The sequence below is a fragment of the Kogia breviceps genome, chromosome 4, assembly GCF_026419965.1.
Source record: "Kogia breviceps isolate mKogBre1 chromosome 4, mKogBre1 haplotype 1, whole genome shotgun sequence".
In the NCBI taxonomy this organism is placed as follows: domain Eukaryota; kingdom Metazoa; phylum Chordata; class Mammalia; order Artiodactyla; family Physeteridae; genus Kogia; species Kogia breviceps.
The window spans coordinates 130,736,821-130,764,200 of record NC_081313.1 but is presented as its reverse complement, the minus strand read 5'-3'; the positions used below and the strand labels follow the sequence as shown (position 1 = coordinate 130,764,200).

At 47.2% G+C, this 27,380-nt stretch overlaps 1 long non-coding RNA gene across 1 annotated transcript in view; it reads right to left on the bottom strand.

Annotated features, from left to right (window-relative positions):
- Window positions 1-2,234: 2,234 nt before the first annotated feature.
- LOC131755289 (uncharacterized) overlaps window positions 2,235-27,380 on the bottom strand; it is a 163,583-nt gene continuing 138,437 nt past the window's right edge. Inside the window, exon 3 of the long non-coding RNA XR_010840279.1 lies at window positions 2,235-2,561. This is a non-coding gene — a long non-coding RNA (uncharacterized lncRNA). The remainder of the gene's footprint in view (window positions 2,562-27,380) is intronic.

The following is a 27,380-nucleotide window of genomic DNA, read 5'->3' as shown; positions in this document are numbered from 1 at the left end:
GGACTGAGCCCTTAACCTGTGGGCTCTGATGTTCTCACCAGGTAAATGGTGCCTGAACTGAGTTAAATTGTAGGATGCCCCGTCGGTGTCTGCTGAGATTTGAGTTAATTGCTTGTGGTGTTGGAAAACGCACTATGGAATGTGTGTGTATGTGAATATGGGTGTACACATTTGTGGATGTGAGTGCAAAGCATGCATATGTGTGTATACGTGTATGGGTGTGTTTAACTGCCTGACATTAGGACTCAGATTCAATTCCGAAGGGACAGTGCCACTTATAAGCTTGGGACATTGGATAAATCACAAACTCTCTGAGCCTCTGTTTTGTTGTCCATAAAAACAGATAAATAAAAACTCTCCTGCTCTGGGGATCTGTGAGTTAAATGAGGTGATGTCTTCAAGCATTGCCCACGGGGCCAGGGTCTGGCTCACGGTAAGTGCCAATAAATGATGGTTGTCGCTTTCGTGCTTTTCACTTTATTACTCAAACTCGTGGCCAAGAATCTTTTTGTCAGGCACCAGTTAAACTCAATAAACTATATTCTGCTCCTATTCAGCTGGGGGTAGAGTGCCAAGAGGGGACATCAGTCAAAGAAATGAGAGAAGGTTTGATTCACCGAGCACATGGCAGAGGGGCACGTTTTCTAGCCATCCTCTGTGTTTTATTTATTTATTTTTAAAATATGTATGTATGTATGTATTTTTCTGGCTGCATCGGATCTTGGCATGTGGCAATCTAGTTCCCTGACCAGGAAGAGAACCCAGGCCTCCTGCGCTGGGAGTGCAGAGTCTTAGCCACTGGACCACCAGCGAAGTCCTTCTCTGTGTTTTATAGCCATTTCCTCACTGAATCCTCACCTCAGCCCTATGAAACTGGCTGATTTACAGATGCCCAATTTACAGATGAGATGCTTAAGGCTCAGAGAATAAAAGGTCACACATCCAGCCAGCGTGGAGCTGGCATTCAAACCCAGGTCTAGGGTCCTTAGGGCCAGTGTTCCCTGTGCTCCCTGACACTAAAGGATGGCTCGAGGGCCAGTGAGGCTGCTGCTGCTGAAACAGTCCCAGGCAGAGGACCTGCGGAAGAGAGGAAAAGAACGTATGTGATTCTGGAGCGGAGAGTGAATGTGAAGTGGGCAAATGTGTGGATTGAGACTGGAACAGTGAGCGAGGACCAGATGACACAAGGGGTTGAAAGCCACATGGAGGAGTTTGGGGTTGATCCTAAGGCCAAGGGTTTTAAACAAGGAAATGAGGTCAGATGTGAGCTTAAGGAAAATGACTTTTGCACATCTAATAACAATAAACCTAGAGTTACTCCAAGGAAGAATACAGGACCAATGGCAGTGACCTGGAAGGATGTTTCTGGGAAGCGTGTGTGAGGAAGCAACAACCCACTGGGGGCTGCCGGATCCCCATGCTGACCACACCTGTCACAGCACCCCAGTCTCTAGGAAGTGGGCCAGGGGCTGGGACCCAGCTCTGCCCCTCTCCCTCATCCCACGGAGCCAGTAGGTCTGTGCTCTAGGCAGGAGTTCCAGTGACCCACACAGATGTCGGTGGAGGAATTGGATCCAGTGACCACAGGGCCACTCTTGGAAAAGGGAGGTCGGCAGAAGCAGTGGGTACCACAGCCATCAGGAACACACACCTGCAGAGTGTCAGAATTACCCACTGGGGCGTTACTTTGTGCTCTGTGCTCTTATGCTCACTCCTCCTTTCTCCAGTGCCAACAGGTAGCCCCACGCTATAAATAAAAGATGTTCAATGACAGTCTGCCTCCTTGGCTTCTGTATTTCAGAAGCCTGAACTTGAGGTTATTATCCTGCAGGGAAGAGAGAGCCAAGGGCCTTTGAGTGCAATGAGACAGGGGAGACTCCCCAAGACAGGGAAGAGAGCGGAGATCAGCAGTGTCAGTGGAGGCGACTGCGGAGGGGGGCCTTTAACTTATGGAGGCCAGACCCTGGTATAGCAGTAGCAGGGATGTCTTCCAAAAGGGGAACACGCAGGAAGGAGAACGAGGAGCTCAACAGCAGCCATGGCTGGAAAGATGCCCTGAAGACCCATCTCAGATGGGAGTCTACCATTCTGTGGGCTGCCCTAAAAGAGAGGGTTCCCCTCACCTCAATAAAAACTGAAACCAAATTTCCAGTCACCTTGGCAAGAACGTGGACTCAGGGTCAGATGTAACTGGATTTCAAGGAAATACAATAATACGACATTTATTGCACAGTCAAGTTTATGGATTCATACCCTGTAACATTTATTAACAGGACATAATCATAACACTGAGGTTTTCATCAGGAATTGTCTGGTTGCTAAGAACAGACTTTTACTTGGAAAAGGGAGCCAATCGTCAAGATATAGAGCAGCCTGACAGGCTTGGGCTGTAGGAAACGCGCTCGGCTTCAGGGGAGCCAGAGCCTTCTTTCCACATGTTTCTGTGGCTCCATGCTTGGGGCGGCTTCTCTGACCACGTGATCCACTCTCCCTGGCAGAGCCATATTGTCTGCAGGTTTTCTCTTCCTGCTTCAAGCTCTGGTCCAGCTCTCCATCATGCCCTGGGGAGACAGGAGCATGAAATGATAAAGACCCAGGCCACATCCTATCTGTGGAATTTTGTAACTGCCTCTGCCAATGGAGTAACATTATAGACAAATGGCAGCAATGTAGACAAATTCTGCATCCACATACCTCCTTCTCCCCTCCCCACTAAATATAGCCAATGTGTCTATATTATTAATAAAGGCCCATAATGAAGACTTAAAATGACAGATAGACCTAATGGCATATGATCACATGATCTTGGTGGAAGTCCTCCCCAGTATACAAAGCCCATGTTAGATTCATTTCTTACATTCTTTATCCTTTGTGCCAGTTCCAAGAAATGCTTTATTTCAGAATAAATAGAACTTATTTGGAATTTTTTACTGGAATTTCAGTACACAATATGTTGTATTTACATGAACAAAGTGAAATGGTTTCTTCTACAATACCTAACAATTATTTTCAATATATGTATGAGGAAAAATATATTGAAATTTTTGTTCCTGGAGAATTGGAATGTATCTTAACCAGCTGCATGCCATAACATGACAAGTATGGTACTTCACTGGAACTCAGTTTCTCCATCTGTAAAATGGGGATACTAACACAGCCTACTTTGCAGGGTGATGTGAGAATGAAATAAAGGGCACAAGGGAACAAGTGTGCAACAAATATTAGTTATTTTTCTTCAGAATATTGCATGTATAGACTAACCCTATCTAATTGATCCAGGACCTGAATATCTTGGTTTAAATTCTCCAAAGGATCAATCTGATTGCTATGGAGTATGGATGGAGTATGTCTCTTTAGGGTCAGGAATCTTTTAGAATCTGCTCCAATTAGCTTGGCCAGTGGGGCGAGGTCACGTGGCACAAACATGGCAGCCTAGGCCGACCATGTGGCTGGCTGGTGGGGAGGGTGATTGCCAAGAAACTGGATGGGTAGCTTTGCAGTGACACGTGTGTCTGGAATCAACAGTCAGAGGATTTAGAGTCCCAGAGCTGGAAAGGCAATTGAGATCATCAGGCCCAGTCGTTCCAATTTTATGTTTAGAAACCGAGGCTCTAAGAAACACGATGAGCTCCTTGAGGTCGCACATGAACTGGAAGCAGAGGCTGATCCAAAAATACCGTTATCTTCCTACCAATCCCTATCCAGTGGGCAGGAGCCCTAAAGGGCATGGAGGGGAGCCATAGCAGACCCGGCCACCAAACCACCTTCCAGGAGCCTGTGAGTTTGATGGCATCACAGCTTCATCCTGTCAACAGCCTGGACTCCCAGACTCCAGGAAGTATTCAGCCTCCTGGCCCTTTGCGGCCTAAACCCGACCACCTGTCTAACCAGATTCCACCCGTTCCATCCAGACAAGCAGGTGTTCCTTCCTCAGTACCTTTGCTCAGTGAGCAGTTCCCTTTATCTGGAATGCCCCCTTCTCCCCACCCATGTGAGTTCCACAGACCCGCCCGCAGGCCACCGCCTCTGGGAGGTCTTCCCTAAGGCGTGCCCCTGTCACACCCCCAACTCCCAGCTTCTGTGTCTTTTCCTGTCTCTCAACTCAAAAGGCCACTGCCTGCTCCATCCAGGGGGCACTTAGTTATATACTACTGGCTAGTTTCAATTGTCTTATATGTTCTCTCTTGAGCTTAGAAAGCTTGTCTTACACATTTTGCATCAGCAAAGCACCCAGTGCTGTGCTGGGTGTTTTGAAGGTGCTCAGTAAACATCTGTGGAAGGGAATGAGTGAGTGAGTGACTCAGTAAACAATCAAGCAGATGACTGGAGTGACCGTCAGGTGGGATCCCCTCCTGCCCTCACAGTCCTGTGAGTTGAACCAGCAAAGCCTTCTTGGCCCCTGGATTTCCTGGGAAAGGTGTTGAGGGCCCTGGTGTACACCAGTGACTGCAGCCCCTCGTGGAGGACTCACTGGGATGGGGCAGCCAGGAAGCCTCACCAGCCACTGCCCATTAAGTCTCACCCCGATGTCACTCCCATTTCACTAATGAGGAAACTGAGGCTCAGAGATGGAAGTGACTCCCTGGGAGTCACAGAGGCAATCTGTGTCTGACTGGGGACTCAGACTGGGGTGAGGCTGACCCCACGGCTCTGACCACCTACCTCATGCACAGGCCATGTGTGGGCCCCAGGGATGCAAATGGGCAGGACACACCCCTGTCCTCCAGGAGCTCCTCAGGGGCCTGGTGAGCTATGGCTGGAGACCAGCCCTGAGGACACTATTGAGGTCCCACGTGCCCAACGGGACAGAGGCTAAACAGGGGTTGTGGGAACTTAAAGGAAAGCCAACGAAAGCAAGTGACCTCTTTCTCTGCATAACAAAATCTATAAGGTCCCCTAGACCTTCAAATCTTCCCTGTAAGACAGGTGGGATAAGGATAATGAAGCTTGATTTACAGGACAGCAAACAGAATCAGAGAGGTAAGTGACTGGCCCAAGGGCAGGCGGAGACCAATGGGGGGACCTTCTTTCCCAGCCTTCTCTCCGACTAACCACTTCTCTTTGCACTGTCCTGCAGGGAAATCCCATTCCAGAGGGTCAGCTCGTGGTTTTCAAACTCACCCTTCTTTATTTGGCTGCCCAGCCTTTGCTTGGGCCATTCCCCCTGCCTGAATATGCTCTTCTCCACCTAAACTTTCCAAGGCCCCGGCTTTGCAGGACCCAGCCCAGATCTCACTTCCTCTCAAAACCTCTCCAGGTCTCCTCCAATCTGAATAAACCCCTCCATTCACCCCAAAGAATCTCTCCCTATATCATGCTCTGATTTAATACTTCATTATTATTATTATTATTTGTTTTGTTTTGTTTTGTTTTGTTTTGCGGTACACGGGCCTCTCACTGTTGTGGCCTCTCCCGTTGCGGAGCACAGGCTCCGGACACGCAGGCTCAGCGGCCATGGCTCACGGGTCCAGCCGCTCCGCGGCATGTGGGATCCTCCCGGACCGGGGCACGAACTCGTGTCCCCTGCATCGGCAGGCAGACTCTCAACCACTGCGCCACCAGGGAAGCCCCTTCATTATTTTTTAAAATTATTTTTTAATTGAAGTACAGTTGATTTACAATGTTGTGTTAATTACTGCTGTACATCAAAGTGATTCAATTATACATACATATATTCTTTTTTAAATATTCTTTTCCATTATGGTTTATCATAGGATACTGAATATAGTTCTCTGTGCTATACAGTAGGACCTTGTTGTTTATCCATTCTGTATATGAAAGCTTAACATCTGCTAACCCCAAGCTCCCACTCCATCCCTCCCCTAAACCCCTCCCTTGGCAACCAGCAGTCTGTTCCCTATGTCCATGATTCTGTTTCTGGTTTCATAGATAGGTTAATTACTACTTCTTTAAATAAGAATACAAGTGCAGGGCACAATATCTGGCACATCTTTGAGGCTCAGAGCGTGCTCTCTGGAGTGAAATGGCATTCGGCATTCCATAAACTCTGGCGGGGTGAAGGTCTGAATGACTGAATGAACGTTTCACTGCTGTGGAGAGGATTCATTTCAGTGAGATGGCCTACAAAATTCCCAGCATAGGGACTTCCCTGGTGGCACAGCTGTTAAGAATCCACCTGCCAATGCAGGGGACACAGGTTCAAGCCCTGGTCCAGGAAGATCTCACATGCCGCAGAGCAACTAAGTCTCTGCGCCACAGCCCGCACGCCTAGAGCCCGTGCTCCACAACAAGAGAAGCCACCGCAATGAGACGCCCACACACCGCATCAAAGAGTAGCCCCCACTCGCCGCAACTAGACAAAGCCCACATGCAGCAATGAAGACCCAACGCAGCCAAAAAATAAATTAAAAAAAAAAAAAAAAAAGTTTCCAACATGGAGTGAGGCCCTGAGCAGGTGCCTGTAACATGTTCACTGGCATGAATTGGTTTGAAGCAATGCTGTCTCCTAGGCCACACCCGGCCAGCATAACTAGACTTCCTGATTGGGGCAAATGCCAACACAAAGGCCCCAGCAGGCCTGGTGCCAGGGAGCTGCCCACTGATCTCGAAAAAGGAGCAAAGTTTGTGGCCCTACCCACCAACCCTCCGTCCTGCCAGCTCAGTGGCTGTCCATACCTCCCCAACTTCCTGGGCCCACAGTTTGGGGAAGAAAAGGAACAAAAATCAGGTTCAACCAGCTGGCCAAGCTGTTCTTTTAATCAGCACTTGTGGAGCCCTGGGGCTGGGGTCAGGAGGCATGGCAGCGAAGCAGGCCAGGGTGCCTCATGGTTAAGAGCACAGGCCCTGGGTCTAGGTAAAATACTGACCTTGTGGGTACCAGGTGCTATGACCCCTGGCAAGGCCATCTCCCTCTCCTCACTTAAAAAATGCAAACAATACATTGCCATATGCTAGTCTGAAGACAAATACTGACTCGGGACAAGTTTTTTACTCTTGCACGACACAACGAGAAAAATAATGACAATGAATATACATATATGTATCCGTATCTATAGATCTCTCTATATATTATGTAGATAGATACATAGACATAGATAGTGATGTGGTGATATTTATCACCATAATAGGTTTCCAATTGCCCTCCCTTAAGAAGGATTGGCCTTTATTCTGAGATTATATCTTTCCTCTATTTTTATTGTTTTGCGGTTGAAAGGGCTAAGGGCCTTTGTTCTTCATCCCCTCTGCCTGGAATCCTTAACCCACACACCTGTCCACCCACAAGACTCACTCCCTCACCAGCTTCAGAACTTTATTCAAATGTCTCCTTCTCAAGGACACCTTCCCTGACCCCTGTTTAAAATTACAGCCCATCGTGGTGTGCCCTATCCACTTCCCTGCCTTGTTTTTCCTCCATGTGGTACTTAACACCATCGGACCTATTATTTATTTCCTGTTTTGGTCCATTGTCTGACTTTCCCCAGGAGGACAGGGATTTTTGTCTATTTCATTCACAGCTATATCACACTAACCCTGAAATAGTGCCTGGCACATAGTGGACCTGCAATAAGTATTTGTCAGATGAATAAACAATTGAATGGATATTTGTGTTTGTTGTTTTTTGTTTTTTTTTTTGTGGTATGCGGGCCTCTCACTGCTGTGGCCTCTCCCGTTGCGGAGCACAGGCTCCGGACGCGCAGGCCTAGCGGCCATGGCTCACGGGCTTACTTGCTCCGCGGCATGTGGGATCTTCCCGGACCAGGGCACGAACCCGTGACCCCTGCATCGGCAGGCGGATTCTCAACCACTGCGCCACCAGGGAAGCCCTGGATATTTGTTTTTTTTAATGTGTTTCCTTGGCAAAATTGAAAATGAGCAACTCACTCATTTTTCAGCTCCCCAAATCAGGCATTGGAAAGGCGAGAATTCTACTGCTCTGTGAAATCCTTAAGTCACTGAGCAAATCTATATAAAAGTTTTGGTAAAACTCACTAAATGGTAATAATGATTCCGCTCTTCCTCCTGTGCCCCTACCCCCATCTCCTCCCCTCCCCTCCCTTAGTCCTCCATCCTTATCTGTCCTCACCAGGACCGTCCCCAGCCCTGCAGAACTCACAGGAACCCTCTGGCCTCTCCATTTGCCTAATTCACTTACTTTCTTGAAAAATCCTGATTACAGGCCTGGCTTGGGAGAACCAACCAGGCTGTAAACAGGCATGTAATGAAGCCTGGCCCACCTGGGAGAACTGGGCACCTGTATTGGCAAGACTGTGTTTATGATCCCAAGTCACAGATGAAATAAATGAAAGGTTTTTGTTAGTTTGCTTGCTTCTCGATTCTGGGCCAGCTGTTTAGGGAGTATGCTCAGTCCTGAGGATAACTGTGCCCTCGGAGGTGCCAGCCCCAGGCAGGAAGGTCTAGGGAAGCTGCTGAATGATACCCGCTGGCCCGAGGAAGGGCAGGGTCAACGTTAGGACCCTGGGCCAGAGCCAGAAGGAAGCTCAGAGACTAAAGAGATTGACTCTGTCATTATGCAGCTGGGGAGACTGAGGTCCAGAGCGTTACGGGACTGACTCAAGACCTCACCTGGAAATAAGAAAACCAAGCACCTGATGTTTTCTTCCTGACTCCTTGTCCAGCACCCTCTGACCAGGACAAGAGGGACTGCAGTCCTGGGCCCTGCAGTCCAGAGGATCCCACTAGGGCCCTCTTCCTTCCCCACAAGTGAGGAGTCTTGGGGAACGAGGGGATGTGCCCAGTTGGAGGCCATGCATCTCCCCTCCAAGTGGGACTCTGGGTTCCCAGGACTCTGGGATTCCTGGTTAAATGTCCCAGCCCACTTCCCAGGTCTCTACAGGCCTCTCCCCCATTCCATCTTCTCTTGGGTGGCCAGTGGGTGCTGCTTGCTGGGCGGGGGTTGGGGGCAATGTGTGGGCTACTTGCCCCCTTACAGCGCAAGAAAACACGGAGGATGGGAAGGCAGCTGCCATGTTCTGCTGTAAAACTGCAGAGTTAGGCCTAATTCCAGGTCATTAGGAAGCCCTGTCACATAAGGCGGTAAAGCATATTTTAGCTGTTCATTAACTTGGTGTATGACTTTTGAAATATGTAGACTATGGTTTGTGACCTGATCTGGGGTGAATCTCTGCCTGGAGTGTATGCTGCTACCCAGTGCCTCCAGCATGGACTGGTAGGAGAAAGGAGAGGAAAAAAACATCAGGTTCTTGGTTTTCTTATATCCAAGTGAGATCTTGAGTCAGTCCCAGAACTCTCTGGACCTGTCTCCCCAGCTGTACAGTGACAGAGTCAGTGGTCTCGTGGGGGAGAGGAGACCCCCAGGCTTCTTGAAGGAGGGAGTTGGGAGAAGGGAGTGAGCGTGGCACCCTCCCCCTCACACAGGCGCTTTGAATCTAGGGCCCCTTCACATCACCTTTTCAGCTGAGGAAGCTCAGGCTCACAGGCTTTGGCCAAGGTCACACAGCCAGGAGCAGATGGCCAAGGGTCTCTTGCCTTTCCCAAACAAACAGCAATTTAACTTTGAAATGACAAAACAAGGGGACCAAAAGAGAAGGCCCTCCTGTAAGGCCCCTTCAGCACATGCAGGCTTTGCTGGCTGGGGATCTGCCTGGCTGCTTGACCTGGCCAGCTGGGGTGGGCAGGAGCCCACGTGCCTTCTCCTTCTGACTACTGCTACAGTCCAGTCATCCTGTGACTTCTCAGGAAGGAGGCTGATTTATGAGACTGACAATGTAGGAAATAAAAACTGGTACCAGATATGCCAATGGATATAAGAGGCTGGGATGGGGTTTCTTGGGAAGTCAGACTTCCCTGTATGTTTCCCCGGGAGTCCCAAATCTTCGCTAAGTCAATTTCCTATGGAAGGGAAACCTTTACTCTGCCAGAGCTTCTGTTTAATTGTTTCTGATGAAAAGACCTGAACCAGAGGTCTCTATCAGACCTGACCTCTCCCCCATTTAGAACTTCTAAACACTGGTCCCATCTGCTGCTCCAATTTCCTCTCTTTCCATCTCTTCTCCCTGTGCCCTGGGCTCCACTAACAGCTTCCTAAGCAACTTTTGCTTTTGCACATGCTTCTTGCCCCGGGATGCCCTTTCCCTCCTTTCTCCAACCAGCCGGCAAGTTCTTTTGGAAGTCAGCTCAGTCCCTGTCCCCCTGGCCTGGCCCCTCCCAGTTCCCCCCAGGCTGTCTCCTCTTTGCCTCCTGTGTATTGCCCAAGCCCCTGGTGCTTCCTTCTATAAAAGGACTCTATACTGTGGGCTGATTGCTACCTGTCTGTCTCCTAGAGTAACTAACTCCTGAGCGACTTGGGGGCAGGGACTGGATTTAATTCTCCTCTCTGTCCTACTAAACAACTCAAGCCTGGAATGCTCGAGGTGCCCAGGAAAGGTCAGCTGAGGGTAGGAGCCCACGCTCTCAAAGGGTGTGCTCTCAGCGTGACCTTATCTGCTATTTACTGACAGAGGACTGATTGGGACAGTTATTATTATCCCCATTTTATCACTCTGGAGGCTGAGAAGCCCTTGACCATGCTTGTCTCTGGGCACTGGGGCATCTGCAAAGCAGTCCTGGTCTCTCCCCTGCTTGGCTGGGGGCAGGGGAGCCACACAGCACTGGCCACGTGCTGCGCAACCAAAGTGCAAGGTGGCGGTTGACTGTTTTCTCAACAATCCCCAGACTTTGCCCCAGGGCAAGGAGGAAGGGTGAAATGGGAGTGCTGGGGTGAGGAGGCCAGAGACCCTCCCTCTCCCAGGAACTGGCAGAGGCCCAGGCAGGGGGCATTTCCAGACGGGAGCTGAGTCCAGCTGGGACACACCAACTCAGGGCTGGGGAGGAGGGGAAAGGTCAGTTGCAAAACCCCATCTGTGGCAGCCTCGCTGCTGAGTCATGTTCCTGATGCCAGTGGGGGACTAAAGTCGGGGGCCGCAGGCTCAAAACCTCCCGGTTAGCATTGAGCTTGTTGATTCTCTGGCCTTCCACATCTAATCCTTGCTGGGACCCTACTAATCTCCTTCTGTAGGGCACAGCTGTTGTTTGGGGTTTTTTTTTCCCAGCATATCCCCCTTTCTTTGGGTGACAGCACCCCAGTGTTCCATGGAGACCCGCTTCCCCCTCAGCCTGGGTGAAGTTGGAGTCTTTCATCCTCCCAAACACTAAGTCTGGTCACATGGCCCGGGCGTAGCCAATCAGAGCATTCTCTCTTGCCCTTGATTGGCTCTAGGATGGGAACATGGTGGACCCATAACCAGTGAGACTCAGTTCCAAGATAGTCACCAGAAATGCTGGGAAAGAGACGTTCTTTTTTTTCTACAGGGATTGCTAGATGCTTGTAGCAACTAGAGCCTCCGCATGCATGGTGGTCACCTGAGAATGAGGTCACCCCAGAGACAAGTGGGACCGAGAGAGCATGCAAGCAGGACACCCAGCCTTGCAGCCATCTGTGAAACTCAAAATGTACCTCTCACTTTTCAGCTACATGAACTAATACTTTCCCCTTTTCTTATGCATGTTTTAAAGTTGGGTTTTTGTCATTTGCAAACAAAAGATTTCTAACACCACCTGGATAACATTTATTCTATCTTCTCTCTGCTTTTACTCTCTATGTCCTAGCTTAAGCCTTGTTGTTGGCCTTCGTATCCCTACCCTGGATTATTGTACCAGACCACCTACTAATAATGACAATAGGATAACAGTAGTAGTTGAATAACTGCTACCTACATGCACTTCCTACTTATTACAGTGACCCTGCCAATTGATATTCTCCTCTTTCTCCTCTTCCTGATGAAGAGACCGAGGGTCAGAGAGATAAAGGACAGTTAGCAAACAGCAGGGCTAAGATTCAGACTCAGATGGTCTGACTCCAAAGTGCATGCTCTTTGACCACAGCCTCATCCTGATTAGTTTAACTCTAGATGGACCTTGTTTCTCCCACACAGATTTTTTAGGGTAGAAACACTTTGGTCCTTTGGAAGCACAGAGCCACAAGCAGCCAGACTGTCAAATATCCTGGACTTCATGGGCACTTTCTAGGGGCACTGACTCTACTTTTGGTGTATAATTTTTCTTCTGCCTTCGTTTTCCTTTCCCCCAATTTCCATACTTACCTTTAATTTTGCTGCCATGCTCTGACTGGCCAGGCTTGGATGGCCTAACCAGCGCTGGGCAAGCACTGAGGTCAGCTGTGCTATCTGATTGGGTTGCCTTGGATCATATGCTCTGCCCTGAGACTTGATCAGTACCACCCAAACCAGATGGGTGGAAAGGGGGGAGATGATTCCTCAGGGACCAATCCAGGTGCTATTACCAGAAGGGGTATCCGCTCCTTCTCACCCACTGTCCAAGACCTCAGCCACACAAAGCAACAATCATTTATTTGGTTTTGAGGCTGCCAAGCCCTCAACTGAACATTTGCAGGACAAAGAGGGGTTGGGTACAGACTTGTCGCTGATCCAGAGGGTGAGAAGTTCGCTGTCTGAGAGTAAATATACTATGGTAGAACCTCTAAGATGTCCTGGGATGAGGTCATAGCCAAAGAAGCATACAGCACCATGGGAACAATTCGTTTTGCTTGGGGATGGGAGAGGGGGCATAAGAGAAGCCATATTGAGGAGCTAACACATGACCTGGGCTTCAAAGGGTGTGGTTGCTTTCATTAAGAAGGAGTGGTAGGGGAACAGCATTTCTGGCTGAGGGAAGAGCATGTGCAGCAGTGCAGAGACATGAGAAATCTGGTGTATTCTGGGAAGAGAGTATAGTTGGGTGACAACGCAAGACAAGGAAGGGGAGGAGGGCAAGTGGGGCTTAGCCTGAGGAATAAAGGGAAACAAAAGCATAAAATCAATCACTATTAGATAGGGTGATCTTTCTTGGCCTTTTACCTAAGCTTTGCTTAGACAGCCCAAGAGGAAGTTGGTACTTCCCCAATCTGCAGTTTCCCTCAGGAGAGGAAGGGTTAATTCAGAACAAGATGAAGAAATGCCTGGAGAGCTGAGTGTGGAAGGGAGAGACCAAGGCAGCCTGAAACTTGAGCAAGGGAAAGGGGGCTGGGGAGGATGGGGGCAGGCCAAGGAAGGGACAGGTCAGTTGCTGAACTCATAAAAATGTCCATGACGAGCCCTGCACTGGACCTTGGGGATACAGAAAGCAGTAAGACAGGGCTCATAGGCTGGCTGGAGAGACACACAAGGAGGTGGAAAAGACAATAAAGTGGGCTGAGTTCTGTGGCTTGGGCTATGTAGCAAGTGTCTATGGGGAACACCTACCTCAGGCCAGAAATAGAAAAGGCCTCCTTGAGGAGGTAACATTGGAACTGGGCTTTAAAGGATGAATAGGAGTTTGCTGCCTAGAGACTGAGGAAGTCTCATAATTCCCTTATCCCCCCTTTTATTAATTATTATCAAAGCCACACTGTAGCTACTTGGCCAACGTCTGTCCTTTCTGCTGGACTCCTCAGGGACGGAAACTCTATTTGTCTGGTTCATTGAGTTCTCGCCTAGACCTAAAAGAGTGCCTGGCATAGAGTAGGTGCTCAATAATGTGTGTGTGCAGCCTGGGCAAAGGCTCAGCAGAGAGTGCAGACAGAAGCAGCAGCAAAAAGTGTGGTTTGGGACAAGGCAGGTAGGACAGGCAGAGTCCAGGGCAGAAATGGACTTGGTTGCCCATCTGAGCAGTTTGGATTTTTATCCTCTAAACAGGGAGGGACATGATCAAATTTGTATTCACCCATTTATTTGACAAAGACGTATGGAGCACCTATTATATGCCAAGTATTGTGTTAGACCCTAGGGATATCATGGGAGCAAGACCAGCTCCTTCCTCACGGGAGCCAACGTTCTTATGGGAAACCAGCAAACTTGTAAACCATTAAGAAATAGTGTATCTTCAGCTAGTGATGAAATGCTAGGTAGAAAAACAAATATGGGTAGGAGGCTAGAAATTGATGAGAAGCGGCAGGTTCAGTGCCAGATAAGGAATGTGTCAGATACGAGTGTGGTCACTGAAAGGAGCAAAAAACCTGGCTCACAGTGGCCTAGTGTGTAGGAGTTTATTTGTATCTCGCAACAGGAGGTCCAAGAGGTAAGCAGTCAAGGGCTGGATGGGGACTCAGTGGTGATGTCAAGAAATCATGTTCCTCCATCTTCCCGTTCCATCTAATTAGCTTTATCTCTGATGCTTTAACTTTTCTTTTTAATGAAGAGAATGAATTCATGCATTTCATATTTATTTCAAAGTACATAATTAAAAACACTTAAGTTGATGCTTTGCTGACATATAAATTTCTCTATCCAGAAAAATTCAGAAAAGTATAATGCTCACAAAAATGACTGGTATGAGTTTTGGGTGTTGGGAAATAGGGAAAAGGGCCAAAGCTATAGCTGGGTTGATGTGATCTATGATTGGATGGCACCCATGTGTATGCAAGGTATTCAATTCCTATCCTGGGTGAATTCAGTGGAAGCAGATATTCAAAGCCAGAAACGGCCATGAGAGTATAACCCCAGTGTGCCCCTATCTCCCATAAAGAAACATTTTAGGGAGAGTGTCAGGCTTCCTAAATTTTATAGAATGGGAGATAAAGGATAAGCTGACAACAGCTGACACTTGGTTTACTAAAGGATCATTCTGGGGTGGTGGGGAAGATGGATTTGAGGAGGAAAATCTGCAAGTCCTGGGACTGATGGGGAAGCCTGGATTAGGGCAGGTGACAGGAATGGAGATGGGGGAGTAGCTTTGAGAACTAAGGGGGAGAATGCTGACATAGTGACAGTTCATGTAGAGCTGAATGAAGGATCACACCGAGGTGAGGGGACCTAAATGCAGCTGCAAGAATCAGTGAGCCACTCCCAAGTCCCCAACAATATCAGGCCCCGTTTTGGAGAGTTGCTTGTAAGAGGCAAATTCCAAGATGACTTTCTGAATGCTAAGAAACTCCTGAAGTCAGCCTGCCCTTCCTTTATTGGTGGAGCCAGCCAGTCATGGAATCCAAATACTCACTGGGTACTGGGCATTCATTAGTGTCTTGGTAGCCAATGACAAATCTATTTTAAAACAAGCAAACAAACATGGCAGCAGATCTTTGAGGAGTTTGGGGGAATGCAGACCAGGCAACCCAGCCCTTGGGCCCTAGTCATTGGACACTTGAGTTGGTCACTGATTAGGGGAGATTTTGTTGACAGGTGGTAAAAATTGCTCTAAAAACTTGGGGCCTGGAACCTGCCTGGTGGCACAGTGGTTAAGAATCCACCTGCCAATGCAGGGGACATGAGTTTGAGCCCTGGTCCGTGAAGATCCCACATGACATGGAGCAACTAAGCCCGTGCGCCACAACTACTGAGCCTGTGCTCTAGAGCCCACCAGGCACAACTACTGAGCCTGCGTGCTGCAACTACTGAAGCCCATGAGCCTAGAGCCCGTGCTCCGCAACAAGAGAAACCACAGCAATGAGAAGCCCACGCACCGCAACGAAGAGTAGCCCCCGCTCGCCGCAACTAGAGAAAGCCCGCACACAGCAATGAAGACCCAACACAGCCAAAAATAAATAAATAAATAAATATATTTTAAAATTAGTTCCTTAAAAAACAATAACAAAGAAAAACTTGGGGCCAGGAATTTCCTGGTGCTCCAATTGTTAGGGCTCCGTGCTCACTGCCGAGGGCCCAGGTTCGATCCCTGGTCAGGGAACTAAGATCCCACAAGCTGTGTGGTGCAGCCAAAAAATAAATACAAAACAAAACAAAAAACCAACAAACAAAAATAAACTTGGGGCCATGTAGGGCCATGAATATCATCTCCTGAGCAAGGAAGGGAGGATGACTGGTCTCAGAAAAGCTCCTTCCCCATAGATTATGATGCATATTTGTCTTTAATGTAACTAGCTGAACTGGTTTCAGGTAATCAAATAGTCCACACTGCCTGGGCCTGGCACTCTTCTAAGTACTGGGGAACAAAACAGAAAAAATCTATCCCCTCAGAATTCTGGTAGGAGGAGACACCCAAAGCCCTAAATAAACAAGTAGTCTCTATATGGTATACTAGTTGTTTCTTTTTGTTCTTCTATGTGAAGCGGTGCTCTTGGAGCTGAATCCATCCTTCACTGCATAATTCACTTGTAAGTCATGCTGTTTTTTTCTTCTTCAACCCTATAGTCAAAAGGAGATTTGGTGCAGACATGTGCCAGTCAATCAGCCATAGGCAAAGTTCTGGGTACCTATTTTCCCAAAGTCTCTCATTCCAGTATTTGTGAGAATTAAAGATGGGAGCATTGAAGCCCCAGAGGTGAACTGTCCAAAGATCAGTCGATTGACAAACAAGATCCAGGTTTCCCAATTCACAGGCTGAGATGGTACAAATTCTCCATTACCTGATGGTAAGACTATTTGTTCTATTCTCCAGACCAAGCTGGTGGCCCAGGGGTTGATATGCACATGTCTCATGGTAAAGATATTATTAAGTGTACTGATCTTGACAGGTGACAAAGAACTTTCACATTTGTCACCTCACTCCATACGCCACATAGACTTGCTAAATTTAGCAAATGAAGTTACAGGACACCTTAGTTAAATCTGAACACAATATTTGAAACATACTTACACTAAAAAAAAAAAAAAAAAATCTTTACTTGAAATTCAAATTTAACTGGATATCTTAGTGCATTAGGGCTGCTATAACAAAATACCAATCGACTAGGTGGCTTAAAAAACAAACATTTATTTCTGAGAGTTCTGGAGGCTGAGAAGTCCAAGATCAAGACACTGGCAGATTTGGTGTCTGGTTAGAACCCTTTTCTGGGTTCACAGATGGCCATCTTCTCCTATGTCCTCACGTGGAAAGAACAAGGGAGCTCCCTGGGGTCACTTTTATCAGGACTCATCGCATTCAGGAAGCCTCTGACCTCATGACCTCCCAAAGGCCCCACCTCTTAATACCATCACATTGGGCATTAGGATTTAGCAGATGAATTTTCATGAGACACAAAGATTCAGTTTATAGCACTGGACATTCTGTATTTTTTCTGGCAACCCTAACCCTACACTCATCAGAGGCAGGCAATATCAGTGTCCCCATCTGATCATTGAGGCTCAGAAAGAAAATTTTCTAAGGTCAATCAACCAAAGCGGTGGCAGAACCTGGCCCCCAGGTTGGCCCCTGGGTGCCATCTTCAAGGCATCAAGGATGCCCTGGGGTGGAGTGCGGTGGTGGTCTCGGGGCTTGAGGGGGTGAACAGTGTAAGGGAAGGCCTTAGGAAGGCCGTGAGTTGTGGACCCCACGGTCTTCATATTAGAGGGCAGAGAAGAGAGGGTTTCCATTCTTAGTTGTAACATGTTTTCGGTTTTAGTTTACTGCACCAGGGCCTCGGCAACCCAGCCAACAAGGCTGGAAATGCAGGAAGCCATCTGGAGCTGAGTGCTGAGTCATAGGGCCTGGAGAAAAACAAGAACATAGGCAGAGGAGGGGGTGGGGAGCAACCTCCCTGGAGATCTCGGTGGGCACTGGAAATAGAAACTGCTCTCTTTGAAGCATCTGTTAGAAGGTCCAAGATCACCACGTGACTACAACCCCCTTCCTATTAAGCGCCAACTGAATGCAGAGCTCTGTTCTGTGAGAATGTCAATAAGTCAGGTGGTGTAGCATAAGTTTCTAGTTTTTGTGGGGGGTGGTGGTAATGGGTTTTTGTTTTTGTTTTTGTTTTGTTTTATTTTTCAAATCCTGGCTCATCCTCTTCTCTTACTACCCCTCAGCCCTTGGACGGTTTACTTAAGCGTTCTGACCCTGTTTCATCTTCAGGAATAATAATCCTCATCTCATTAAGATAGTGTGAGTGTTAGTTAGTTCAATGAACTAACATTTTTTAAAAGTGTCTTGCCTAGGTTTAGCACACAGTAGATGGTCCGAAAAGGGTAGGTTTTGTTATCAGAGAGACCTAAAAATATCTTCCTGTCAGGTTGGTGTGGGGATTAAATCAGATAATGTATCTTCACTCTCAAGAGAGCGCTGGACCCAGGTCTTAGCAAGAAGTCAGCTAATGACAGAGATTCCTTTCTCCTGGTTTTGCCCCTAGATCCTGAGATGGCTGGTTCTGGTCCCCCTGGGTGCTGTTTAGTAAGGTAAATACACACACAGTGAATTCTTATATGATATATGTTCATTCCATCCACAAATGTTTCCTTTAACATTGTTCATGTCACTGGTTCAGCCTCTTTGGAGGTAGAGACAAATGAAATGAAGATAAACATTCCTGTTTTTCCATTGTTTTTAGCAACTGTTCTGTGTTAGGCACTTTGCAAAGCACTTAGTATCGGATTCTCAGAGCAACTCTTTCAGATCGGTACTATTATAATGCCATTTTATAGACGGGAAAACTGAGGCTCAGAAGGATTCAATACGTCATCCAAAGGCACAGAGCTAGTAGGTAGCCGAGCCGAGGCTCAATCCCAGGCCTGACTCTTCCAAAGGTCCTGACTATTCTACAATGGACCAGATCCCAGAGGGAGAAAAACCCTCAGTTGGAGATTTCAGCTTATTCAGGCACAAAGGTAACTAGACAGCACAGGGCAGTGAGATGATGAAATGCCAGAGGAGAGACTGGCCATCAGAGTAATAACAGTTCTGGGATGGGAGGGGCTCCCTGAGGGACTTCCTAGAAGTTGGGGGCCGGGAGTAGCACTAGACCTTGAGAAAGGAGATGGAGGAAGGTATAGAGAAAGCAGGTGAGCAAAAGCACACAGGACTTGGCCAGGTATGGGCAGGGTTCAGCGAGAGGCCAGCTGGCCGAGCCCAAGGAGTGTTTTGGAAGCAAAAGGAGGAATATCCAGTTGGGACAGAATCTGGCTGGGGCAGGCTGTCATCAGGTTCCAGAATGATAAACTCCTCAAGTCCAGCTGAAGTGATTTCTAGCCTTAGAGAATCACTGCTTAGAGGATGCCTACAAAACACGTGCTGGGCCTAGTCAGCAGTGCTCGAAGGTGTACCTGTTGTTGGAAAGGAAGGTTTCTGCAGAGTCAGTAGACATCACCTGTCTTGCCCAGTGGCCCCAACCTTAGGTAAGGAGATAATGACATTCCCTTTGCCTTCAGAGGATTCCACTAAGAAGAACAAATGCTAAGGGTCATCATAGCAGACTCAGAGATGGTACCTTTTTTCTTCAAGCCAGTCTGGCAGTATATATCAAGAGGATGAATGCAAGCCCCCTTTGTTCCCATGATTTTACTGCTAGGACTTAATCCTAGGGAAATGGTCATAGAGGTGTACAAAACAGTGTGTGTACAAGGATAGTTGCAATAGTATCACTTGCAAACACAAGAATCAGAAATGTACCCCCCCCCAAAAAAAAAATAGAGAACAGATTTGTGGTTGCCAAGGGGAAGGGGGCATGGGGGAGGGATGGATTGTGAGTTTGGGGTTAGCAGATGCAAACTATTACACATAGAATGGATAAACAACAAGGTCCTGCTGTATAGCACAGGGAACTAAATTCAATGTCCTGTGATAAACCATGATGGAAAAGAATATGAAGAAGAATGTATATGTATTATAACTGAATCACTTTGCTGTACAGCAAAAATTAACACAACCTTGTAAATCAACTATACTTCAACAAAATAAAGTAAAAAAAAAAATGTCCCAATAGTCAATAACATGGACTTGGTTAAAAATGATGATATATCCCTTCAATGGAATACTACACTGCCATTAAAAGTCATTGTGGTCACACCACATTAAATGAAAATATCAAGTTGCAAAACATTCATATAATATTATCCCAGCTTGAAAGTACATTAATCTAATTCATTCACTTATTAAGTAGTTAATGTGCTGTGTCCCAGGCAATATTCTGGGCACTGTGGGTATGGAGGGGAGCAAGTTTAGTGTATTACTGGGGGGAAGTCAGACAACGAGCATATAGACTATGTTCAGGAATAAAAAAGGTAATTCCTGAGAGTTGTACAATGCCATGAAGAAGATATAAGATGGGCTAGTTTAGAGTGAGTAACAAGGGAGGGATTATCTGAGGAGCTGACATTTTGATTGCCACCTGCATATTGAAAAACATCTAGTCATGAGGATCTGGGGAAGAGCCTTTCAGGCAGAGTGACAAAGGCCTTGAGGGACAATGCAGTTGGAGTACTAGAAAAAAAAAAATAAAGAAAGAGAAATAGTGTGTGAGTAGGGAGAGAAGAGGTAGGGGAGAGGTAGGCACAGGCAGGATGATGTAGTCTGAAAACCAAAGTGAGGTGTTTACAAGGGGTTTGGATTTTATTCTAACTGTAGTGGGATGCTGCTGGATTTTAAGTCAGGCAATGATTATATTTACACTTATATCTATGTAACCAGATGGAAATACACCAATGGGTTAATAGAGATCATCAAGGGATAGTGGGGTAATGAACAATTTTTTATTTGTTTCTGTGTGTTTTTCTGTAACTACCAAACTTTGGCAGTTAGAAGCAAACAATAATTTCTCTTAAAAAAAAAAATTCACCAGTGTGAGCTAATGGCTGACAATTATGTGGAGCTGCAGTAAGAAAAGACTTTTGCCCATGCCGTCTCATTGGATTTTCGCAATGACCCTGTGAGTTAAGTCAGACCATTTTAATGAGCTCCATTTTACAGGTGAGAAAATTGAGGTTGGAAGTTGCAGAGACTCTGGCAGAAAATGTTAGAACTGGGACCAGAATCAAGTTTCTACAGCCTTTGCCCAGGTTGGCTGATTTTGCCACATAGCCGAGCCTCTGGGTGGGTCTGCCTTAGATGTGACCAGATACCCAGAGGCCCCAGGAAGAAGTCATGGAATTACTCCTCCCTGCTTGGAGGAGGGTGGGAGGGACCTACTGCCCCCAACTGCAAATGGCTAGTGCAAGAGCACGTGTGTGCAAGAAGAGGGGTCTTGCCCACATGGTAGATGCTCAATAAACATTTGTTAATTAATGAAATAACTTGCTTTCAGGAAAATGCTGCTTACCCTCAGGAAGTGGTTTAGCTGACTTCACAATTCAGTAGCTGCATGATCGTAGGTTAATTTTTCTACCTTCCAAGCCCTGAGTCCTCCTTTGTAAAATGGAGATAAAATCTGTACTCGTTCACCTCTGTTAAGTGTGATAGTTGCGGGCAGGCTCTGGAGCCCAGCTGCCTGGGCTTGAATTTACTTCTACCCTGTTCTAGCTATGCCCTTGTGGAGGTGCTTAGCCTCTTAACACCTCAGTTTTCTCATCTGTAAAGTGGGAGTAATAATACTTGTCTCCTAGTGCTGGTGTTAGGACTAAATGAATGGATAGAGAACTTTGAAGAGGTCTCAGCACATAGTATTTGCTCCTTAAATGTCAGATAATGTTAGCATTAGCATTATAGGGAGCTTGCATTAAGGGAGAAGCTTTCAGAAGCACAGAAGAACTTAGCACAGGGTGCCAAGCAGTAGAAGCTGCTGCTACTGCCTTTCTACCACCATGCCTACCATTATTACTGCTTCAGTGGTTTTTCATAGGAAACATATAAATTCACTGTCCATCTTTTTGTTTAGAAAGGAGACCCCTTACCCACCAGGAGGGTCCTTTGCCAAGTTAAACAAATAGATCTACTCTCTCCCATGTCAGGAGGTTTCTGTCTGTTCAAGCTCACGGGAAGAATTCCCTGGCATTTTCCAGTGTCTGTCTCTAATTCATTTAAGGATCCACTTTTTACATTTCAGGTTTGACATTTGCTTAATGATATGAATGGAGCCTCCTCCGGTGAGTGGCCTGGGGTCCTGCGACCTCTGACCTCCACCCCTGTTTTCAAGCTTCAATTGTTTGAGGACCACCAATAATTGTGCAACAGCTGTATACCACTGGGTCTAGTCTTTCCCTCATTATTTTTCTTGAACTTGGCTCACATTTAAAACTCAAAATACATTTATTCAAAAGGGAGATGTACTCATTACCATAAATGGAAAGCCACAAATAGAAGCTACTCATAAAAAGAAATATCATGAAAATAAAGCAGTATTATTGAATTCTAGAGGAATAGGGTTGCCCATTGAAGACTCTGGGCTCTTGAAGCCTGTTTGATTTCCATTTAAAAGAGAGATTTGGAGAGGTGTGACAGACCTATTAGTACCACTGTAAGATTGTCTGCTTGGTGTAATAAGAAGGATTGAAAACAATTTAAAGAGGAAAAACTCCCGATCACATGATTCAGTGTTTTTATTTCTCTGTCTCTTCACCTTCTAGAACTTTCTCCTGTCTTCCAGGGGCCCCCTACCATGCAATTCAGTTCTTTTTTTTTTTTTTTTCCAATTTATTTATTTATTTATGGCTGCGTTGGGTCTTCGTTGCTGCACACAGGCTTTCTCTAATTGTGGCGAGCGGGGGCTACTCTTCATTGCAGTGCGCAGGTTTCTCATTGCGGTGGCTTCTCCTTGCAGAGCACAGGCTCTAGGTGCGTGGGCTTCAGTAGTTGTGGCACACGGGATCTAGAGCACAGGCTCAGTCGTTGTGGCGCACGGGCTTAGTTGCTCCGTGGCATGTGGGATCTTCCCGGACCAGGGCTCGTACCTGTGTTGCCTGCCTTGGCAGGCGGATTCTTAACCACTGCACCACCAGGGAAGCCCTGATTCAGTTCTTTATTGAGAAGAGTTAAGGAGAGACCAGCCCATCCTCTGCTTCTCACTTGTTAGGTCATTTTAGGAAGATTCTTAGCCCTCTCTGAAGGCTAGGGGGCTGAATTAGAAAAATGTTCTTCTCTGATGATTTCCAGGCCCCCAAAGAATGTTGGCTGCCCATCCATATTTTTTACCTGCTGATGGAGCAGGAGTGAAATCCATCCAGAGGATGGCTTCCTGGAATAGTTCCGGTTTCTGGATCTCCATGAGAAGCCAAGATGTGTGATTCACCACACAGCCACAAATGAATTCACGTTTCCCGGGGGTGGACTTTCTGCATGTTGAACTGAGTGGTTGGATGGCTATGTTTCAACTGAAAAAGAAAGTAGCCAAGACCCCTCTCTGCCCAGCCTAGATCCTCGGAAGAAATGACAAAATGACCTCAGGTTTAATCCCCTTGTTCGGCAGCACCTGCAAGTGCTTCCTTCCTCAGAGAGTGTGGGAGGAGCTGCTGAGGCATGCTCCTAAATTATTCCTCTTTTCAGGTCTTCGACCTGCTTCTAAATCAGCTGGGATCTGCCATACCTGTGCTGCATCCAGATTCTTTAGCCTGACATGCAAGCCCCTCCCATCTGGTTCCAATCTGCATTTGCAGCCATGGCTGCTGGGACGTCCTTCCTTGAAGCCCCTGCTTCTGGCAAGTTTGTTCCCTGGCACATAGTAGGTGTGGAAATGTAATGGAATAAAAGAGTATGTCTTATGCTGGACTGCCTCTACTGACCATTTCAACATGTAGCTCGAGTGTCAGGGACAAATGGTGCCCAAAGGCTTCCTATATGCCTGGCCCTGGTGGGGTGACCATTGTCTCGATTCGCTGAGGATTTTCCTGGTCCTGGCACTGGAAGACCAGAACCAGGAAACACCTGGGACAAAGGCAAAGCAGGATGGTTGGTCACCCTGCTGGGTTAGACTACACATGCTCTATCTCCGTGGGACCTCCAGCATAGTGGGAGAGGATGACAGTAAACAAATTATCCCGCAAAGACATAAGTAATTACAAGCCATGGTGAATGCAAAAAAGAAGCCAGCCCTGAGCTGAGCACTGTGGGTACAAAGAGGAAAGGGCATAGTTCTGGCCCTGGAAAATCTCCTGGTTGCAGCTAGGAGAGAGAGGTACACACAGCTTATTTAATATCAAGTACCAAGTGCAATGGATCAGAAATCTACCCTCTCTTTTCCCTGTTCACAATGCACTGTTTCTATTTTAATTGCGGTTTCAAGCATCAGAATCCCACTCCAGTAAATTAAATAGATATACATCTATCGAAAGGGTATTACAAGGAAAAGCTGTAAAACTAGGCCTTGGAAGAGAGAGAAACGATTGCTTCTTAGGGAGTTGAGAGAGTAAAAAATATGCCAGAACAAAAGAACATGCCTTGTTCCATTTCCATTAGAAAAATTGTCTTGAGCCATTCTCTGCCCTTGGGTTTCTCTGCCCAATATTCTAATTCCAGGAAGAAAGAATTCAATAGCCAAGCCTGGGTCTCATGACAGCCCCTTGGCTAGGCTAGGGGGGCACCGTGATTAGAAATCCACCAAAGTAGTTTGCGATGGGGGATGGGGCCTGGGGGGTGGGGGTGCGGGGGTGCTGCTAATGGAAACTAATGGAAGGGCCAGGATGCTGGGAAGGTGAGGGCTTCAGTCACCTGCTACCTCCTCTTCACGAGGCGGTCCAGACACTGCCTTCCCTAGGGCTTCCAGCTCTGTGGTCACTGCCTTCCAAGGAGCTCTCTGCTGGACTTATGTCTGGAATATTCTGTTACCATGGGCAGCCCCATGCTGACAGCTTCATTCCCCGGGCACCTTGACCGTGACCAACTTGGAGCATGTGCTGTGTCCTTGGGTACAGCTGGTGCAATTCCTGTAACACTCTGTAAGTGCTGATGAGGACTTTCTGGAGAGTTCTAAGGAGCCCAGTGCCCTCCAGCCACGCCAAACCAGTCTTCTTTCTGCTTCTTATATACTCAGCCTACTTTGCTATCCCTTCCACCCATTTGCCTGCTTTGCTGACCTCATGGCACAGCAGTTCTCCATCAGGGGCAGTTTTACCCTCCAGGGGCATTTGGTGACATCTGGAGACAGTTGTGGTTGTCACACTAGAGAGTGGGCTGCCACCGGCATCTTGTGGGTAGAGGCCAGAGATGCTACCAAACATCTTAAAATGCACAGGACAGACCCCACAACAAAGAATTATCAGGCCCCAAATGTCCCTAATGCCAAGGCAGAGGAGTCCGGTGGCATGGCTGAATGCCCACGTCTCCGCTCAAAATTTCTCCACTCTAAGAGGCCTTCTCTGACCATCCACCCATTTCTTTCTCTCTCACCCCCAACTGTATTTTCCTAAAATGATTTTGTCTGTATATTCAGTTGCTTGTTTGGGGCCCGTCTCTTGTAGGAGAAGGTCAGCCCTAGGAGAGCGGGCCCCCATGGGGCTTGTTCTCCGCCACCTGGAGAGCAGCACCTGGCACACTGTGGGTGGCTCAATACAAATGTGTTGAATGAATGTTTAATAAAGGAGAGTGGCCTCAACTCCTCAAATAGCAGAAGTCAGAACACTCAGCTATGAAGCCCAGTTCCTCTAGGGCTGGCCATCTTTGGGTGCGTTTGTTTATTTCCCCAGCCAGTTCAAATTCAGCCTTTGGCAAGTTTCTGAAGGCTCCTGGGCCTCAGTTTCTGCATCTGTTAAGTGGGGCTATGATTATTAGCCCCTTCTTTGCAGAGATGTGGTGGAGATGAAATAAATTAACCCACAAAACACTTAAGAAAATGCCTGACTCAGAAGCGCCTCTGTAAATGTCATCTCTCATCATCATCATCATGATGACTTGGCCAGAGTAGGCGGTGAAGATGACAGAATGGGCTCTGGGGCCCTCCCAGAAGATCAGGGGATTAATGCATCTTGCAAGGCCAAAGCTGTCCCCACTTGGTTTTGCCAGCTCTTGCTTCATCCATGAAATAACCAGATGAAGCCTTTATCCATCTCTTGTTTTAGAAGGAGGCTATCAGAAACTGTGGATTTAATGTGGCAGATGGTGCTGTCCTTGAATTATGAAACCAAAGGAGGAAATTAAAGTGCTCTGTTGCAACAGATATGGGCCAGCAGGGGTAGAGGGCAATGGCTGGGGCACAAAGGAGAGTGGAGGAGGTGTTTTAGCAGCTGGACAATGGCTATTCTTGAAGGTAGCTGGAGTCCTAGAATAATATGATTTTATAGCCTAAAATAATTTGAGGCTACCCCCTTCATTTTATATAGGCAAATGAGGCCCAGAGAGGGAAAGTGACCCCCAAGGTCACAGAGCCAGTTAGTGGCAGAGCAACCCACACTTCTTGTTTTATTGAACAGGGTTATTTTTTTGCTGCCCCAGGCAAAGGCCAGGGGCAGCCTCTGTCCCCAGGCATCCTGACTTTGGGCACCTCTGCTCTGCAGAGAACAGGGCACAAGCACCCAGTGTCTCTTCCCAGAACATCAGGGGGAGTATGAGTCAGAGTCCTGGAACCCTGTCTGGGTCCTAGAACCTTAGTTTGCTTATCTATAAAATGGGAATAATAATAGGCCCTACCTCACAGGGTCACTGTGAGAATTTGATGAGTTACCATCACATAAAGTATTTAGCCATGGGCTTAGCACATAGTAAATGCTGCATAAATTGTTAGTTCTTATGGCCCCAGAATTGACTTCAGGGTCTAAAGGTCCTTAGGTTGTGAGCCCCTCAGAGGCAGTGCCCATCTATGGGACACCTTTTGTCCTCTATGCCGTGCCAGGCAATTGACGCCTGCCAGGGGCTCCGTAAATGGTAGTGGCTGACAACAGCCTCCCTTAGGGACACCCATTTCTCAGTAGGCACCATGAAGCACCAGAAAATGCTGCCAGCAAAGCATGTGACTTTTGTCACTAGTTTAGACTTTAATCCTAAACGGATAAAGCAACCCTCCTGTCCAATGGTGGTGAATCGACCTCGTGATGAGGGCTGTGTTTGTTTTCCCAGCCTTTCTGGCAGCACGGAATCTTTCCCCAACTAGCTGTGGGCTATTTGCATTTAAATTGGTTTTCTCTCATTATAGAAATCTCTTAGGTCAGCTGGAGTTTCCATTTTCCTCAGCATCAGTCTGGAAGCTCCATTTCTTGCTCGAGGGTCCCTCACGCCTTCCTCCCTCTTGCCAACAGTGAGATGTGGTTACGTATTCTCATCGTGGGGACCAGATAGCCTGAGAAAGTCGCCCAAATCCCAGGCAGGCTTGGCGTGTTTCTCCCAGGAGAAGGTGGGGGCTGGGGGGAGGGGCTGGAGGATTCTGGCCCTGTGATTGCAGGAAGGAGACCCTGGGGTGGTTCAGCTTCAGCATCTCGGCCTCATTTTCTCATTTACTCAAAAAATATCGATCGACTGAGCGTGATGCTAGGTGCTTGGAATGCAGAGATAAATAAGACGCACTTACTGCCTCCCAGGGGCTCCCTGTCTAGCAAAGGAGAGGGAAAAGCAAAATAATACAAAAAAATCATAACACAGTCAAATAATTGCCTTAATAAGGATCAGAATAGATTCCAGCCAGAGCTAGGCTTTCAGATAATGCTCATCATAAACCACGGTCACACACACGTGCACACACATGCACATGTGCACACATACACTAGCTAACATGTTTATAGCACCCACCATGTGCCCGGAGATCTTTCTAAGCAGATAATATATGGCCTTTTACTTTGCTTCACTTTATTGTACTTCTCAGATATTGTGTTTTTTACAAATTGAAGGTTTGTGGCAACCCTGTGTCA